Raw genomic sequence first — 20,186 nt, 5'->3', positions numbered from 1 at the left:
GGTTCCCCCTCCCCACATGTACCTAAGTCAGTCGACTACACGCTTCCTCCCAGCGCCCTAACAGTCTGCCTCCGTTTTCCTCCTTTCCTCTCCTCTCCACCCCCGCCCCTAAAAAAAAAAATCGGCTTTGGGGAAGGTGTAAAGACAAGACCCAGCCTTTCTAGAGAAGTGGAGGCTGGATTTATGCAAAACTTTAAAGTTAACAGCCACATCCCAACATAGCCCTTCCAGCCCCGCAGCTTTAAGAGCGTCAGGATGGGAAATTACTTGTCTTGCGCCTGGCTGACTCAAAAAAGAGAGTGTACATACAGCTGCCAAGAACTGGGGGGGAAAAAGTATTCTGGGTTCCAAGGATGTCTCCCAACTGGGATTCTCACTCTCACAGTCCCCCAATATTTACATATACTAACTCCACAAAAAAAGATAAATCGTGTAGTGCATTCTTCCAGAAAACAATTAAGGACTTCTCGGTGTGTAGCAGTTCCAAAGTTCTGGGCTTATGTTCATTTTGCTACCCTCTTACTTAGATGAACTTCAGAATGGTGTTTAAAAAACAGTAAACGGAAGGTTTAAGAATCTGCCATATTCAGTGTGCCAGCTCTAGGAGTTTGCATATGTGCTCAATACCCCATGTCTGAGCCTCCAGGTGGCCTTCAGGTGTGGAAGGTTTCATCTGTACCCTGCCTGTCCTTGCACACAAATATATCAGGTTACAAGGCATTTACAGGACTGCTTCTGATAAAGTTCCTTTTATCATCAAGCTGATGACTTAAATGAAAGTTACTCATGTCTCGAAACGTGGAGAACAGAGTATAAAGGATGATTATTCTACATAAAAAAGTTAAACTGTGACTGAAGTGGTAAGAAACTGATGGACATTAAGCTCCTAGTCAGTGTCACTTGGCACCTCATTTTAATCTCCCAAGTCTTAACATTTCCCAGCAGATCTGCAAAAGTTCTATTCTCATATTCCCAACTGAGGTAACAGGGTCAGAGAACTTCAGTAACTGTTCCAATGTTTCAGCTAGAAAAAGTGGTCTAATGGAGAATTGAATAACAGGTCTTTCCTAAGTATAAAATCTGGGCCACTGCCTCTACATTCTGCTAATTCTCAAAATAATCATGAATTTGGGTGGAAAATCAAGCCCAACATCCATTTGTGATCCATTCCTTCATCTCAGAATGGTCCTGCACAATTTACATGCTATCACTCTGTAGAAAGCAAGGTTCTTTACCCACCTGAATAATATGCACCTTAATAACTCAAGCAGAGGACACTTTGCTCTTTCCCATTATCTACTACTGGCTCTGTTAGCCTTTTCGGAATTACTCAGTGGCAAAAATTCGAAGTGGCAAAAATTCAAGAGGTTCTAGGATAGCCATTCATATGCCAAGGTACAAAGTTTGTCCAGTTCAGAACTTAATCAGCTGACTAATATTTGTTTCTTGAATTCTTTTTCTCTAACTGGGCCTTTTTAAGAAGGTTAAAAAAAAAAAAAAGACACATGTATGGCCTTAATTTTTACTGAAACTGCTGAAATTCTCTCATTTTCCATTCCCTTCTGCTTCAGCACTTAGTCCACACTCACATGTCAGCAGCATACCTGTATTAGCCTCCTGACAAGCCAAGAAACAGTACATATTAGAAGGTGATTAATAATCTTGGCAATGGTGAGACTCCAAACAGTTGCGGAGAGTGAAGGAGAAAGCACTTTTGCCTTGTCTCCAGATAAACTCCACCTCACTAGCCATTCCCCATCACCTCTAAGCCGAAGACTTTGGAGTTACAGAGCATGCAGGTGAAAGGCAAGGGCAGTTTGAGTGTGAAGTCAGGGCCCTCAAGTGTGATAGCAAGAGCTGAGAGGGAAAGAGATGCATTCCCATCCTTCAGGCATACACTGTCTAATGAGGACTTATTGCTAAAAACTTCCCAAGGGTTCTTAACATCCTTTTAAGGTCCAGCTCTGCCTCTGCTACTATCTTTTTCTCTCTCACAGTCCCTGCTTACTCTGGACCTTTCAATTCTTCATCTCTTTTCACAAACTTAATGCTTCTTCCCAAAGCATTGCCATTTCTTTCCCACAAAGTACCTGGTGGGAGAAAAGCAGGAAGAAAGGCATTTACCCCAAAACTTCTCTCACTTCTTTCTCATTTAAAAAACCCTGTCAACAATTACCATGTTTTTAAAAATGCAACTCTATTTTAAAATACCTTTTGGTATTTCTGCCTTCATTTCTGTTACTCATCTTCAAGAGCCTAAAAGTAAAACCTCTGAAGAAAAATAAAGTTCTTAAGAAAAACCAAAGGAAACATGCTTAAATTAACCCGTATGGATCTCGAAGTTTATAGTTTGGATAATATAACACTTCTAAGATTGCATCAGTTCCCAAAATGTTTCCTAACAATCACAAGGCCTAAGCATATAATACTTTCCTATGGATGAGCTATTCTCCTGCCTTTTCTGTGTTTCATGGGGAAGTGTTTCTGCCTCAGCACACACTCACAACCTCATAAGAAGAGAAAAAATATGCTCCTAGGTAGGCACAAATGATACCAAAAAAAAGAAAGAATTGATTTTTGGAAGAATATTGGAGGTTCATTTTGCAAGTCTCCATGCTCTAAGTACAACACACAGTCCATGGATGGAGACAGCAACATTGTGAGAGCCATTTTAGAGGCTCCAAATTAAACGAAGAGAGCTTTTCTAAGGACTAACAGGTGTGGAAAAAGAGATCATGAACTCATATCCAAAGTGATGCTGCTTATCTTCATGTTAGTGGTGGTTAAAAATGTTTGCAACAAGATTTCTCTGTGTGAGGATTCTTGGTCATTATTACAGCTGGATTTTGCAAACAAGAAAATGAAAAACGACAAGAGATTACCTCTCTGTACGAGCAGCCTTCACATCAGTGTCCCTGTCTCTCTGTCTTTACTTCCACGGTAGCATATGCAACAGGCTTTTCTCTGAAGAAGGTCTCTGGCACTCACAATCACCAGTTGGCCTCTCCAAAGCCTGGGCCATGGCTTTCAAGGAAGATGTCTTCAAGAGCCAACTGGCTAGCTTGACTGGCATTTGCCCACAGAGGGTTATTAGGCATCCTCAAGGAGCCAGAGTGTCATTTCCCGTGGCAAAAAAAAAAAAAAAAAAAAGTAGCAAGGGGGTGAAAAATCTCATTTAAAAAATCTCCCTGCAAGATGGTTCAGGCTCCCTTCTGGACACAGAGTTTCTTGGTTTCGAGCAAGTTGAGATGGAAAACACTGTTTAGAGCACCCTACCACAGGACCTGGAAGACCCAACTACAAGGTAGAAACACAGAGCCAGGGTGGTTCCAGGCCTAAGCCGGTATGTCCCTCAGCTCAGTGCCTCAGTTTCCTCATATGTGGGTGAGTACATATGGTTTGCAAACACACATATGTACTCACCCACACTACACAGAATTACTAACATTTACATAGGACCTTCATGCGCCCTGCCTCACTGAATTCTCAGTACTGCCTTTGCAAGGAGAAGTCATCTGTGTTGGAAGAAGCAGTGGAGCTCACAGATGTTAAGTCATTTTCACAAAGCAGTAGGTAATGGAGCTAAAACTCACCCTGGGTCTGTTAATTGAAGAGAAATGAGTAGGTACATTTTGGCTGGGGATTAATTATTCTGTGCTGCGCATCTTTTGCTCAGAAGAATCTCACTTTTAAAACACAACTTGTCATGCTCTCTCTCGAATGCATCATGTTACTTTATCACCTTGCCAAATTTTTGTAAAGTATAAACTGTAAACATGTATTCTGCAGCAGGCCAACTGATTTTAAGCCCTAAGAATATCAGTTGATAAATTAGGTTAAATATGCTCTTGTGCTACAGCTTTATAAAATACTACTTTATAAAATAAGACAATCCACTGGTCAAATTGTGATCCACTGGACAAAATCTTAATATATTTTTTCCAGTTTCCTCTCTCATTCTTTGGTTAGTATGCAAACATATATGTAAAGTGGGCCATACTGACTGCTGTACTGTGATTTAACAAGCATAAATATGAAAAAATAGCAAGAAACCACAAAAGTTTGACTAAATGCAAATACCTGTACACAGGTTAAGAGTATTCAAAATGTTCCTGGCACAGACTGCTAGCAATGATTAACCTTGGGTTATTTACTGACTGTTGATCATGATATGTATTGTGTAGACTAAATACTGTCCTATAACATATTTTTCTTTGGAAGGCGTGTTTTGTCTATTCATCTTCTGTAATGAATATTTCTGCTTATTAAAAAAAATATTTTTAAATCTCTTTGGGTATCCATTTAAAAATAATATATTAAAAACCCAACAACTTAAAAGAATTGGTCCTATCAAATAAATATGATGTTCATTGCTAAGAAAATAATGTTCTTAAAAATATATAGACATCTGTATAATTACATATCTGCAGGGAGCAAAATATATGAATAGGGAATGTCACACATCACTGTCAATTGAATATATCAACTCTCAATTATCTACTATAATGGAATATTAATGAAGGAAAAAAATTTATGAATAATTTAAAGTGGCAAAATTGGATAGTTTGATTTTTTTCACTGGCCTGCAGTGGAATAGCTAAGGCAAACAGCAGGAAAGAGAAAGTGCCTAGCAAATCCAGAAATGTTATTATAAAATTTTGAAAGATTACTCATCAATTTTTAAACTAAACCTAGCAAAACAAACTCCAAACACTCTACGTATATTGACTCAACCTGACAACAACCCTGTGAGACAGAAATAATCATTACCTCCATTTTGCAGATCAGAAGAAAGACACAGAGATACTAAGTCATCTGCCCAAAGTAACACTAATAGCAAATACCAGAACTTGTGCATCCTGGCTGGCCAAGGAGTCTACTTTTAACCAATCCATTTTACTATCACTAGGGAACAACTGGATTGGGCTTGCTTGCTCCAGCATGAAAATTCACAGGGAATATGCCTGTGGATATGGCAGGAGTAGAATGAAAGGCCCAGAGGCTTTCCTTTTTGCAACAAGAATGTAACCACTGGCTGTAGGGAGTCGGGGATACAGAGCCTGCTACATGTTGCTGAATAAATGAATACTGAAAAGAAAGGAAACGATATTTGCAGAATAGAAAAGCCAGGACAAAGGGCTACTTCCTCACCTTGACCAGAATCCTGGACTGAGAGTTTCCAGGACTGTCTGGCTACAACACAACTGAATTAGCAAGGAAAGGGAATGCAATGAACCCTATGTACTTTGATCTTGGTGAAGCATTTGATACAGTTTCCCATGAAGTTGGGATTATTAAATCAACTGAAACTTATGTGGCTACAAGAACCACACAGGAGTTAGGCAGGCTAGAAAGAAAAACACTGGATACATCTACTATGTAAAGAGAAGAACCACAAGGTACAGTATTCAATCTGTATTCATAACTATCATAAAAATTATTCGCACTGTTATAATCAAATTTGCACAAAACATTAATTTGGGAGGTGTGAAATGGCAAATGAGAGAGAGAGCCAGTTGACAGATTAAAGAAAGGTGAAGAAAAACAAATTCAGTTTCATTTTTGTGTTCCCTTTAATTTTCAAGGAGGGGCTAGATGTCCAATGGGTACTAACCGCCTCTAGACCTGAAACGCCAAGACTAAACTAAGTAAACGAAGCAACAGCACAATAGATATGTTTAAAATTTTAGTCTGAAATTATGTCTGAATTTCAAAAAGCATGATCCTATTATTCCATACACCATCAGTAAAGGTCCATGGGAAATAATACTTCTTTTCGACAAGAAGACTTTGTTAGCAAAACTCAAACGAAGAGACTCAAAGGCAGAATTTAGAGGTCGGATGAAAAAGTCAGTGGTGTATGTATAATCTGGCCCCACTACAAATATGCCGCACAGGCAGAAGGTCATGAGAATGGTTTGCAAACACACGGCAAGATAAAGAACAGAGCAGAAGGAAGAGAAGAGAGCTACAACTTCGACTAACATTATTTTTTTAAGCATAAATTATAATTCCTAATTTCTTTAATGTTGAAAAACCGCTTCTCCCTTTGCCTTCTCAGCAAAAATTATACTTTAGAAGTCAGTAGTTGATTTAGAACTCAAGAAATGGCCTAAATTCAGGCTGAGTCCCAGGAAATGTACAAGTCCTTTCATTCCACTCCTAAGAGACTGAAAAACTGAACTGTTTAGCCCTGTAGCCACCATGCCCCAGGCAGTGGACTCTGGAGCTCATGCGCCACAAGAAAGACTGTCAGTGAAGAGACAGTCACCAAGGAAATCCAACATATTCCATTTCCTTCTAAATAAACAAAAGGGAAACAGCACAAAGACATAAAAAATTAGAGCCATACTACATTCCAGATATGAGAAAATTTATGTGAAAATGACATGCTCTGAGATTAATGAATATTCATAGAGAATAAAGAGCAAACTGTAAAACCTAAATAGGCAGATCTTTCCCCAAGTTTGATTACTGGTCCCCTCCCATGTTTTAAAAATCATCCACACAGTGGCAAACCCACAATTAATCTCAGCCAGGACCCCTCACACCCCAATGTCTTAATGCCTATAGGACCTATGCCCCCATCTGACTGTGCTCAGAATCACCTGCAGGGCCTTTTAGACTCAATTTCTCAGGCCCCACCCCAGATCTACAGCAACAGAATCACTGAGGGGCAGGGGGTGGGGGGTTCCCAGTATCTGTATATTTAAGAAACTCCCAGGTGGCCGTAAGGCGCAGCTCGGTTGAGGAATCTCCACTGCAGACATTATACTCCTTCCTTTACTACCACCAGAATCACTAATGTCAGACTAGAGGAAATGATTTCCCTTTTCAAGAACCTTTAATGGGATAACCTTCGAAGGCAATGAAATGAAGTCCAAATTCTTTAGCAGGACACTCCAGGCCCTCTGTGATCTGTCCCAACCTCCTTTTCTGCCCTCATTTCCTCCCACGCCCCTCACTGTATCACACCACCATTCCCCAAACACATTACGTATTTACCCTACAACTCCACACTATCCCACCCTAACGTTCCCTAACCTCTCTCATCTTTTCCCTACCAGTGGCCACCTTTTTCATCCTTCAAGGCCATGATCAAGTTATTTTTCTTAGTGAAACCTCTGATCTTTCCAGTCAAAATCAGCCTCTCCTTCCTCTTAAGCAAATGTCTAAAAAATGCTGCGCTGACCTATACTAAGCTGTTTTACACACTATTCTTCCCCTGAAAGCAGGGGTGTATCTTACACATCTTTCATACTGTGTATGAGAGGCAGACCTAGTTTCAAAGTTTAGTGCTTTCAGTTACTTACTAGCACTGTAACTCTTCGTGGGTTATTTGAACACTAAATTGAGCCTCGATTTCATAATCTTTGAAATGGTACCCTGCAAAATGGTGCCTACCTCATGACTGATGTGAGGATACAACACAAGATGTGTTTGGCCCAATGCAGGGTACCTAATATGCACCTAAATGATAGCTAGTTATTATTTATTATTAATTTTTGTTTTCTATCCATCTAGAATGCACTGCAGACACAGTAAGTGCTCAAAAAGCATTTGCTTTCACTGACAAAAAAAAAAAGAAGAAAAAAAAGCAGCAGCAGCATTTGCTTTCAGAGTAATAAGCAGTGATTTCTTAAAGCCCTTTCTCCTTGCCCAATTTTGTTCTGTTATGAAGGGCCTTTCATAATATTTCTATTGAGAAGTCATCTCTTACTCCCTTTTCTTTTCTTCAAAATCAATGTACAAAATTCTAAGGAACAAGCCCTGTCAGTGTCCCTCCTACTCCATCATGCTTTTTTGCTTTGAACTACAGTAACTGCCTGCAGCCACAGTGTCGCTGCCCAGAGAATCGCCTGCTTCACCCTTACAACAAATAGCACTTTGTAGGCAAACTGGAGGAGAGCCCAAAGACGGGGAAAAAACCAAGGAAAAGGGAGTTTGGGCCAGAAACTGAGTCAACACTCACACTATGGTTCCACACTATAATACAGGTAAAGTGAGAACAGGGAAGGAAAAAAGTTCAGATCAATGCATACCTTCCCCAATTCTTCCGAAGCATCCGCCCCCACCACTCGCCCACAGAAAATCACTTCCAAGACTGACACAACACATGCTGGTCCACTCACTGCCTAGCACACGGCTACTAGTGTTAATAAAATATCGTCATATAGGAAAGTTTCTTGTCTTTACCATACCAATTGCATTGCCGTTATTACCCCCTCTATTATTTACACGGGATGAAACTCAAGTCTTGAGAAATTCAAGATCAGTCAATACAAGAGAGTGACAGGACCAGAACTCAAGTGCTCTAAGTTCCAAATCCTTGGCTCTTCCCATGGACCTTTATTAACTATGAAACGTAGTTTTAGAAATGTACTCAGTAGCTCAGCAAATCCACTAGTTGTAAAAGTTTTTGTGCTCTTAAAGACAGTTCTGAAGCCAAGAGTGAGGGCTGTCACAGCAACAAGGCCCTGAATGTAGCCCTTAGAATCATCAGTCCAGTATTTTAGTACAGTGTTCCAGAAAAATCCTTTAGCTTTCTGTTCCTAGATAGAAATTGTCTCCTGACACATGTGTTTGTTCATTTGGCTTGGGAGATATTAAAGAAATATAATTTTCTCCCTTTTTTTATTTCAAACCCTGATCCTGAGTTTACAGCTGAGGTGATGTGGAAAGCAAAAGAAGCTTCTAAAGCAGATTTATGATCCTTGTTGTGATAGAGTACCAGACACAATAATGCCGTCTCGAAAGCACAAATCCTGAAGCCACAACTGCTTGAGTTCATAACATAGCTCTGCCACTTCTAGCTATGTGGCCTGAGTTCACTGACTGCTTACAGTGACAAGGAAATGCAGAGACACTGGGGAACTGGGCCTTGGTGTCCTCTGCTACAAAATGGGCTGTTGTGAGGAGTAAATGAGCTAACATGTGAAGTGCTCCAAACAGTGCCAAGCACATATAAGTGTTTCCTATTATTATTTGCGGAATAGATCAGTCTCAACAATTGTGTTCTTTTAAAAATGTATTTTATAAGAAGGCTAAAGAAAACTTCTTGTACAATTTGTTAATCCATAATGCCCTAAATCAGCACAAAGATTATTTACGAGTTTCATTTCCTGATAGGATCTTCCAGGATTTCCATCTGTGGACTACAGTCCCTCGAAGAACAAACAGTGGAATTTGAAGAATTTTCCTTCTTCTCAGCAACACTGTAAGCAAATCTGTACCCATTCTCAATACCACAAACCAGCTCCCATGATGAGAAAAAGCAAAGACCCTTATTGCATCAAACTAACTAATGCAGGGGCACAACCTAAGTGTTAAAAATGTAAAGTTACACCAGCCGAGAACAACGTGTTCTGGTCACACAGATGACACAGGGATGACAGTCCTATGGACCGGAATAAAACCTGCTGATGAAGCAAAGGGTTTCTTTCCCAGAAAATACTGACATTCTAGGAACAAAGAGCCATACTTGGGATGATTAAGAGAAAAATGCTTTTAAAAATCCCCTCTCAGGCAAGGAGTCTAGACTCAGCTAGTAACAGAGATCTGCTAAGATAGCATGGCTCTTCTCTTTTAAACAGGGTGTATGTACAACGAATTATACTTAAATGATGGCAGAATTGTCCCCGGAAGAGACAAAACTAAAGATAGGAGCACTAGCAGGGTCATAAGACAGGTCTGAGGGCATCCAGCCAGGGAGAGGGGCTAAAACTCAGCCTGCACTGTTCTCCAACCAACGTGCCCTGACCAGACAGACGCATCATGCTGCCACTAACATCATACAAAGGGACTGTGCAGGCCGCTCCCAGTGGTGCTGAGCAACCGTCAGCTCTCCACAAGCGAAACAAGCTGGCGCCCAGAGCCATCTGGAAGCTGGGGACTGCCTTGCATATCCCCTCAGACAATGCTGTGGTTTGGGAGAAAAAAAAAAGTGTTGGTTTGTACTCAAACATAGCCAGCTTTCTACAATGCATTTTCCAGCTTTTGGGGTTCACTTTGATATCAGTTGTTCTAAAGTCTCCCCTTCTTTTCATTCTATAGTCTCCTTTCTGACATGCACCCTTTCTCTTCCTTTTCACTCCAATTCTCCTTTTGCAGAAATCAACTCAGATTAACATGCACACACTAGGAACAGCAAAATAATAGTACTCTGCCCATGTGCATAGATTCTGCACCGATTTTAAAACATTTATCGGGTCATAGATTTCCCATTCTCATGGACGAACTCCTCTTTGTTCTCCCTCTCTTTCCTATTACTCCCAAATCAACTTTAAGACATAAATAAATCTTCCTTGTCCCTTATCTTCCATGGTAAGTGATCTCTTTCTTCACCTCCAAGTGGTACTTACCCTTCAATCTCTACCACTGGGCCCACCTGCCCCCCAATACTCATACCATCTTCTGCTAGACACTTCATTCTCATACCCCATGTTTCTCCCAGAATCTCTTACTCCTCAGAAAGGACAACACTTGAAATGCATCCATACAAAATTTAAAGGGCGGAAATTGTTACCATTAAACTGATTTTTTAAAATATTGTGCATTTATTCAAATCCCACGCTTTCGTTTACCTGGCCACTAAAGGGCTATCTCTAAGGGCCAAAGCCCACAGGCTGTATCCAGCCCACAAAGCTATTTTGTTTGGTCTGCAGGAAGTATTTAAAATGCTGAGTTAGCCAGTCTCTTAAAATCAGATTTTTATGTCATAATCCAGATTTCCAGCTTACAGTGAAAAATCAAGATCTGGCCCACATTTCCATATGGCAACAATTGGCTGCTGAATAGATCTGCTCAACAGATCCCTTTGGATGGAACGGAACCTGCATTTTCTAGTTCAGCAAAGGTCAACCCTCACCCCATCAGTCTACTCTGAGATTGAGTACCAGCTGCCATAAATCATCTCACATGAGGCCCACTTCAGGCAGCATTTGATATTTGCCTGAGACCCCTGGGCCATTAACTAGTATCCAACTCTAACTTTCTGTTAGTGCAGAAATTACAGATACGATTATAAAGTTTCTGCTTGGTATATAATTTATCAAGTACAAATAACTTATAAGGAAAAAATTTAGAACTAAGCAAAAAAAAAAAAAATTCCATAACAAAAATAAATTTGAAAAGAACTAAGAGAGAGAAGTCTCTCTTCATGTCTGTGTATAGGAAGGGGGCACATTTGCGCAAGCTATGTAACACTGCAGACTATTTCCCAATTTGTACTTTATTACTGGTTAAATGTTAACATGTAAAATAAAACCGTTAAAGTAGAAACTCTAACAGAATAAATCCACTCCACTGAAGTGATTATAGTTGAGCATAATATATCTATAAATAAAACAGACCATAAATATATGATATAAATATATGAGTATTTATTAATTCATTCTTAGGGGATATGAATGTTTTGAATGCACATATTTGTTATAGTATTTATTCACCAAACATTTGGATATAACACCTTGACAAATATTAGCTATGTCTTTATATATTTATGTACAGTAGTTACTGTAGATGAGATCTAATTTAGGAAGAGGGTTCTTAGTGTGTGCTATTACAAGTGGCATTCTATCACTAATTGGTGATAAAAGACAGTAGGGCCAGAGAAAGCACTAAAACAAGTGATTTTAAATTACCCTCTTAATGCTAGCATAAATTTTCACTTAAGTGATGTTATCAACAGGTTGGTATTTTTAAAAACCACTGTGTACTGACGAGAACACCAGCATGGAAGCCTGAAGACCTGGGCATCGCTACGTCACTATTCTTCTCAGCTGTGTTCTCACATTTCAGATCTGATCCACAAGTGAGGAGCATGAACTAGATGAGTTGTAAGGTTCCTCTACACTTCAAAATCTGGTTCTTTTTTTTTTTTTTAAACAAAAATCTTAACAGGTATTGTGAAATGAATATAAAGAAATCTAAAGAGTATAGTAGATAAGAGAATGGGCTTTGAAATAAACAGGTTTCAAATCTCACCTCTACCACTCGTGAGATATTTTGCAAATCACATAACCTCTCAAGTCTCAGTTATGTCATCTGTAAAGTGGGAAAAAGTCCACCTTCCACTCAGGATTGTTTTGAGGATTAAATGAGAATGTAGGTAAATTCCAGGGCATATGTTTGAGCAATTGGTAGATGCCTCATAGTTATTATTATTAACTTTGGGTATTCCATAAATTGTTTAATTATTTCTTGACCATTAAGTTAAAAAAAAAAAAAATACTAGTTTTATCTGATTAAAAAAAAAAAAAAAAAACCCTGATTTTTAAAAGCTGATTCAGTAGAATTTTAAAATTCCAAAGAATTTTAATTTTTAAACATTTCTTAGAACTGGGTTGCAGATAATCAGTGAAGAGAATTTTGATTGATTGCATTTCATACCAAAAGTGATAGGCATGAATGTGTCCCGTCTATATTGTGTGACATCTGGAGAGGCAGCTTTCTGGTGGTCAACATCCTTCAGAAAGAGAGGTTTTCTTGCACTTCCTTTCTTCTCCCTGCTTTTTAAAATGCACTGCAGTGATCGGCTGATGCTGAGATTTAGCTATGGAATTTATGGGTTGCTGGGGAAATGAAGCCTTCTCTGGCAATGCTCCTAATTATTACCAGCAAGCAGAGGAGGAAAGGAAAAACATTTTTTAAGAAATGAAATGTTCATAATGAAATCTAAAATTAATATTTGTGAGCCTTTCCCAATAGCAGGTGTCAAGAAGAGGATACAGACATCTTAAAAACCTCAGAATAGTAGTAGTTCCCAGATTTGTTATTACATAGACAAGTAAAACTTCAAAAACAATACTGTCATAAAATTGTTAGGTTTTAGGTGACCAAGGAATGACACCAAAAAGCAAACCATTGCCATCCTTTCATGCAAGGAAAAAAAATTAACCCCTCAAAGTAGAAAGGATAACCCAAGCTTAAAAACAAAACAAAACAAAACAAAAAACCTGAAAAGTTTGCTGCATTGTCTTGATTTTTATTTTTGCACAGGCTGGTGCAACAGTCATCATGGACCCATTCTGGAAATGACTATCAGTCGGGTCCATCATGCCATCCAGGCCAGGATGCAGTGTCTCATGGAGTCACCAAAGGCCACACTGTGGCACATCCACTGTCTTAGTCATCACCTTCCAAGGATATAGATTTATCCTTAAAGCTCCTTGTTAGTCTTAATAATCAATTGTGTGATTTTATACCCAATGAGATGAGAATAAATCTGTACTGGCTCCATTGTGAAAGATCTGGACAGTCATAAATGTTTCAAGACCTTTTTGAAGACAGTGTCCAGCCTTCATGTACAGCTATGTCAGATGGTGGTTCTCAGCCTTGGTTGCACATCAGAATCACTTGGGGGTGGCAAGGGCTCTTTTCAAACTGAAACTCCACTCTTAGACAGTCTGATTCAATAGGAATGGGCAAGGGTCTAGGCTCATGTAACTTTAAAATAAAGTTGACTATTGAACAATGTGAAGGTTAGGGGTGCCGGCCACCCTTGCAATCGAAAATCCACCTATAAATTGGCCTTCCTCATACGAGGATTCCCAACTTCAGATGGAAACTATGTATTCTCCAGACTGATTCTGATGCCAGCCAGGGTTAAGAAAAACTGGTACCATATTTTTTGCATTCATCTTTAATTTATGTCTTATAAAGTTTTAAGGTATACTTCTTCATGCATTCCTTCAGGCAACACACAAATGAAGGGCCTGCCATATGTGGGACACAGGGAAATCGGTGGAGAACAGGACAGATACATGCCTGCCTTCACCACAAGAGTACTGGAGAGTAGAGACAAGGAAGCAGCAACTGAAATCCTACATTCAGGTTTGCTGGAATTAGGTGACCAATCCAGGTTTCCTCTGTCCCTGCCACAGTGGTTTCATGGGCGTCAATAACATTTCCCAGCTATCTTCTTTCCTGATGCTAGAAACCCTAATATTTTTATTAGGGAAAAAAAAAATTGCAAGGCCCTATTCTCAAAATGCTTCCATTCTAGCAAAAATATCTATGCTCTCTAGGTGTCATTACGTTGCTAGCTCTGATGTCTTTCCTAAAGATGGGGACCCACACTTTGAACAAAGCACAGTGGAAACTCAACTAAGACTGTATTTCTGTTTTGCTTCCAAAATCTTTTTGATGAAGCTTAACATCTCCTGTCCTTTGTAATCTGCAAAAGTAAGTGGGACATTGTGAAAGTATTTTTGAAGCCCTTTCCTGGGTTTTCCCACCAAAGCACCATCCTATAACAGTTCCGTAACTTCCTTCTTAATATCTGACCTCATATTTGCCCACAAGGACACTCACCTGCAAATTTTCTGATGACTAATATATCCCAGTACGGTTTCCCTGGAGTAAATCCCCATGGGTTAGATATTTCATAATTCCAAAGAGCTTACTGCCATCTGTAAACCTAGAAATTCCACTGTGTCCTCCTTCTTTTGGAGCAATTACGTAAACAAGGCTTGAGGGACCTCACTGTTTACACACCTTTAAGCAGAGGAGAAATCTGTATCCTCAGAAATCTTTATTTGTCGCCTTTAAGGCAAGTGGAGTCAAATGCTTCCTCTGTCACATGTGTAAGCTGCAGCTAATACCACCTCCCTGTGCCTTGATTTTCTCATTTATAAAACTCAAGTATTGATCCATCTATAAAATCCTATCTTTCTATTCAAAATGACACGTTGTATCCTTAATCTCAAAATGACTTCACCTTTGATACAGTCTTTGAAAGTATGAAAGAACAATATCTAAAGGTTCTTAAATATCTTCCTCCTCAAGAAATCTCATATATTCACAAAACATCCCTTCTACTCATAGGAATATCCTTCATCTCCAGAGAATACAGACAGGCTTCACACGTGGACCAGTACGGAAGTAAGAACAAGCACACTGTACCATCTGGACAGACAACACACCAGCAAAGGATTGGGGCAGAATAAACATTTATAACAAAGAGGTTGCACGTATAGGCTATGAGATCTGGAATTTTGTTCTAACACTCTCAACACTATTGGATGGCTGCCACCCGAACCAAATAATTTATTTAAATCTAGTTTGTTGGAGAGAGCTAGAATAGTTGGAAAATTTGGCACTAAGTCACCTAGGATTTCTGACCCACAGGCTTCAAAAGACATCTGAGAATGGTAATTTCCTGATGTCTTCTCAATGAAATCTGATAAGTATGAAATTACACAGCAACAAGCTAAAGCCCAGTTCTGGGAAAATAGCTTGTTTCTAAGCCCCAATCCTCTCTCCTTCTCCAAATGTAAAGCTGTCACTAATTATTTTGCGCACACTAGCAAAAAAGAGAAGGAAAAAAAAAGCTTACCCTGAGTGGGAACCAAATTCGCATGTGGTTTTTGCCAGTACCAGTTATCCTGTTTACCTCCTCACAAATTTCAAAAGCAACTCAGATTTGGCAAACTTCAGATTTGCAAAGAACATTAAAAATTCTCTGCTAAATGTCTTAACAGAATTACAAAGATCCCAGAGCACGGAGTACAGATTTCAGAAGTTTGCAACAGATTCAAATAATTTCAAAAGGGCGCCCAATGTGCAAACATTAGCAAGAATTAAATGCAGTGAAGCTTGGCCAAGAACATAGATTTCTCGGAAGCCCCTAACCAAGGGCTAACCAACTCCTGCAATTCACCGCTATCACTCAGCACCCCTACCTTTCAAATAGGACCAGCAATGCCAAACTACTAGGATTCATGGTGTATTAATATTAGTGACTACATAGCTTTTGGCAAAGCCATTCCACTAGAATCAAGATTTTAAAATCTTAAAAGCCCTAAATAATAAACAGGATAACACTGAACGGGGACAAAAACAAACCATAAGACTTCCACTCAACTTCACCAAAAGAAAAAAAAAAAATCTGCCCAATGAATACAGAATGCAGCAGCTCATACAGGAGTTTTGACTATCTAGGAGTTTTGACTATCCAGGAGTTTTGACTATCCAGAACCTCTAACATTAGTCTGTACTAGGCACTGCCTTTTTTTTCCCCCCCAAAGGCAGTTTTGTAATTTTAAGCTGCAATAAGTAGATGCTTATGCCCTGGTCTCAGGAAACAGCTGTCATACTGTACTGAGTTGACCAAATCACATCTCAATTACCATGTTCAATTCTAAACACTCATTACTCTCCATGAGATGCTAACAAACTGAGGAGACACCTAGAAATCTTGTCCCATGTAGGACTGTGAAAAGAGCTGGTATTATTGTGCACTGAGAAAAGTTAATTGGTGGGAGGGAGACATCATACTGTCTTTGTACATTCAAAAGGCCACCTTGTGGAAGTTGGTAGTTCCAAAGGAATAGAATGAATGAAAAAAAGTTTCAAGGAGGCAGTCTTCAGCTCAAATAATACTCATACATGCAGTCCAAAGGTATAATGACATGCCTTCAAAAGTACAGCAGGTCCTCGAATAATGTCATTTCATTCAAAGTCGTTTCATTATAACAATGATGACATGCTATAGGAACTTAACTATTGCTTATATCAATTAGCCTATGGTAAAACAGGCTTTATTATACGTTGTTTTGCTTAAAGTCACAGAACCTATCCAAGATGTTAAGTGAGGACTCATAATAGAGTACTCTGTTCCTTGGGGGAGTTTAAAGAGGCTGCCTAGCAAGTGTAAGAATGCACTAAGTTAGATCAGGGTTGCTCTAAGATTCCAGTTCTGAATCTACGACTCCCCAATATTATTATAGTGCCCTGCTAGCTCATCTGTCATGATCTCTTGAAAATGCCCCTTTCTTATTAGAATTTGCCCAGATCATAACCACATCAGGCCTGAGCACAGCAGAAGTCTCATAGATTGGCTTCCTAACCTCAGTGTCTTTCCTCACATGTCAAGAACCAACTCCTTCAAGGCCTATTCTGAGATGTAACTTCACAGTGGCCTCTTCATACACTGTATTGAGCAAGGTTTCTCAACCCTAGCACTACTGACATTTAGCAGAATTGTGGGGCAATAACCTGGGCATTACAGGATATTCAGCAGGATCCCTGGCCTCTACCCACTAGATGTCAGTAGCATCTGCTTCCGAGCTCTGATAAGCAAAAATGTCTCCAGACATTGCCAAATGTTTGCTGGGAGGCAAAACTACCCCCTGTTGAGAACTGTTCTTCTTGAGGCAAATGATTAACACCACTGTCTTGTGGTTCAAGTTTTCCACTAACTAGATACCCTCTACCTTCCTGTATCAGAAGTCATGTTTTCTGCTACAGCCAGGCAAACCTATTTACGATTTTTGACCCATTACAAACTTCAAAGCTTCCCGCAATGTGTGCTCCTTCCTGCTTCTCTAACACACACACAACACTTCCATCTGGCTCTAAACACCCTTTCCACGTCAGTATCCCATGCCCTCCTAAAGAAATGGGATCATTCTCTTCTGGTGGTATCCTCAAATGGACCTGTCTTACCAAGAATCCTCTTCTCTATAAGGCATTACAGCAACCACTCTGGCTAGTTCACTGCTTACTGCTGGTACTCTCAAATATTGACGGCTGTTGCTTAGAACATCAAACAGCAGCTCCAATTTTACGTGAAAAACATGTGAAATCTCTTACCAACTACCACTTCAAGAACATATGTGATAATGAGTTTTGATACGACTTTATTTTTTCATCCCCAGTGCCAATTTACCTATAGTACTGAGATTGAATCAAGTCTAATTTCCAAAATACAGCTACCAAAACAACGTAGCTATTGGAACATGACAAACACATCAAAATTTTCCAAAATTAATCATTAAAAAAACCCTGCACAATATAAAAATTAAGGGAAAAAGGCCAAGTTTTGACCAAGTTTTAAAAATTCTGTAAACCTTGGCAGGGAGAAAAAGATGAGAATATGGTTCAATACTTTTACTGTGTCATCATAAACTACTCAACATGGTAATGGAAGAGACTGGGGGACTGGGTCACCTAAGGACAGTTTCTTCTTCAACCTTCTGAAGTGTTAAGTTTTAATCAACAATGTGTACACTCACATACCTCAATACAACTGAGACAAGTCTAAGATAAAATGTTCTAATATATAAACCATGACAATTCAAGACTTTGAATTTATTTTTTCTTCAGCTCCATGGACTACCTAATTATGTTATGGGAGGCTCCCTAAATAACCTAGAGACCAAACGCTCCAAATCATCTTTGCCAGATCTGTTCTTTACCTACTTTTCATCTCAGGATCTTTCCTAGTTTGCTACTGCATTTTTAATGTCAAAGACAGGGGAAGCGACAACTCCAATCTTGTCCTAACTGATGGTAGGTGCTTGGTATTTATGAGCTGTATAAACGAATGCTCTCTGAAGACCCCATTTACCAGTTATGGTGCAGAACTCTTCTCACAGGTCTGTAAGAAGCAAAGGCCTCAGAAGCTTTGGCGGGGAAGGTCTGAATCAGTCATTCTTGGCACTTGGAAGTGCCCTTTGGTTGTTTATGAGGTAAACAGCCTCGCCATTACGCAGATTGGGAATTCCCTGCTTGTCCAGACTCGTTCAACGTCTAGCACAGAACACATAATAGGTGCTCAATAAACACTGACTGGATGTAATTTTATTATCAAAGCTCCCAAGGAAAGTTTCTAGACGTCAGCTCAATCTTTACTACTGTATCTCTTTCAAAATATGTCCTCATAGCTTCCTTTGCCCAACAAGAAATACATTTCAAAGTCAGGGAGGAAAGGAAGAAATATGCAAAGCAAAGAGAACCATGTATGAGCCCAAGTGGCTCAAGTGGGGCCCACAGCCGGCTAGGGCTTCCCAATACCTATTCCCCATCTCTCTGTTTACATCCTGAGAGATCCCTCCTTATCACCTGTGAGCTTTTCTTTCCGGAAACCCTACCTCCCCCACCCACGACACACACCCCCAACTGCGTACCCGGTGGGACCCCACATCCCACCTCTCCCTCTCCATAGGGACCTACCTCTCCTCCCCTCGACATGAGGCAGCTTTTCTTCACTGCGGCTGGCTTTTTAAAAAACAAAACAAAACAAAAAAACCCCTTATTTCTTCATCCGTAAGAAATACTCCAAATAAAGGACCCAGAAAGAGAAAGGCCCCTATCGACTCTCCAGTAAGCGGAGGTAATGGTTATCTGGTCAACTGCACTCCTCCCCACCCCCCGTCCCAATCCTCTTCCTTTCCAAGCCCCTAGACAGGATTCGAGGAGAAGTCCTGCTCCCAAGTGCCCACGCTTCCAAACAAGCTAGAAGCGGATTATACCGGTACCCAACCCGGAGATGGCTCGCGGCGGGCTGGGTGCACCTGCGGGCCCCGACTCCCTCCTCTCGGAGCTGGGGGCGGGGCGCGGCCCTGATTTCCCCGCCCAGCCCACCCGGCACGGAAAGGGGGCGACGGGGAGGCGTTTCTAGAGAAGTTAAAGGGCTCACCTTCTGGGCACCCGGCCAGCAAGGCCAGACACCAAACACCCACCTCTGGAAGGAATCGGCCGAGCCATACCCGGGTCTCCCCGCCCTTCCAACTGGGCGGAGGGAAGCGAGAGAAGAGAGCGCGCGCGCGGTGGGGAGCCGGAGGGAGGCAGCCCGGCCTCTCTTCCCGCAGGGCCCACCGCCCGCGGCGCCCGCTACTCCAATAGCACAAAGCCAAACAATCTTCCGGGCCCGAGGGATCAGGGGCAGGAGCACGGCCCCGCTCAGGTAGCTGTCCGCTACCCGTTCCCCCGCGGCCCCTCGCTGCCAGCTCGCAGCCGCAGCCTCCGCTCGGGCCGAAGCGCCGCGGGACAGGACGTCTGCGCCGCGCTGGCGCGCTCCGGCGCGGCTCCCCACCTGTGCAGCGCCCGGCGCCTGCCCCGGAGAGGTGCGCACCAACCTTGGGGGGCAGCCGGGGCAGCTTGGCCGCCGAGCCACGGCTTATGCAGAGGCGGGAGGTGGCGGCATCACCTGCGGCGGGCGGTGGCTGCGCCGGGACGCGGCGGGGCGGCGAAGGCGCGCGGCGCCCTGGACCCTGCTCCCGCGGCCCCGCCCGCGGCGGCCACCTCGAAGCGCGGCGGAGGAGCCGGGGCACCACGGGCGGCGGCAGCGGCGGCGACCGGAGCAGCAGCACATGACTCTGTAACGGGGGGAATTAGACAAAGCGTAACATGGACTCCGGGCCCGTGCAGGCGCTGCTGCTCCGGGACCAACCGCAGCCGGC

General features: G+C 41.4%; 1 protein-coding gene across 6 annotated transcripts in view; it reads right to left on the bottom strand.

The window, feature by feature from the left end:
* The window catches only part of LRRC8D (leucine rich repeat containing 8 VRAC subunit D), a 115,345-nt gene extending 95,397 nt beyond the window's left edge, over positions 1-19,948 (bottom strand). Inside the window, exons 1-3 of one of the 6 annotated variants that reach the window (XR_002779254.1) lie at positions 19,863-19,948; positions 18,958-19,002; positions 12,274-18,534 (exon numbers count right to left, since the gene is read on the bottom strand). The gene's annotated coding sequence lies outside the window, so the exon portion shown is untranslated. Of the gene's footprint in view, positions 1-12,273; positions 18,535-18,957; positions 19,003-19,423; positions 19,715-19,862 lie in introns of those variants that run through there. The other 5 variants (XR_002779256.1, XR_002779255.1, XM_023528086.1 and 2 more) reach the window with 5 other exon arrangements.
* Between the last annotated feature and the right edge of the window lie 238 nt (positions 19,949-20,186).

This window comes from Pteropus vampyrus, unplaced genomic scaffold (assembly GCF_000151845.1).
Source record: "Pteropus vampyrus isolate Shadow unplaced genomic scaffold, Pvam_2.0 Scaffold22, whole genome shotgun sequence".
Taxonomy (NCBI): domain Eukaryota; kingdom Metazoa; phylum Chordata; class Mammalia; order Chiroptera; family Pteropodidae; genus Pteropus; species Pteropus vampyrus.
Note: the sequence above shows the minus strand (reverse complement) of the source record. Positions and strands in the feature narration are given on the sequence as shown.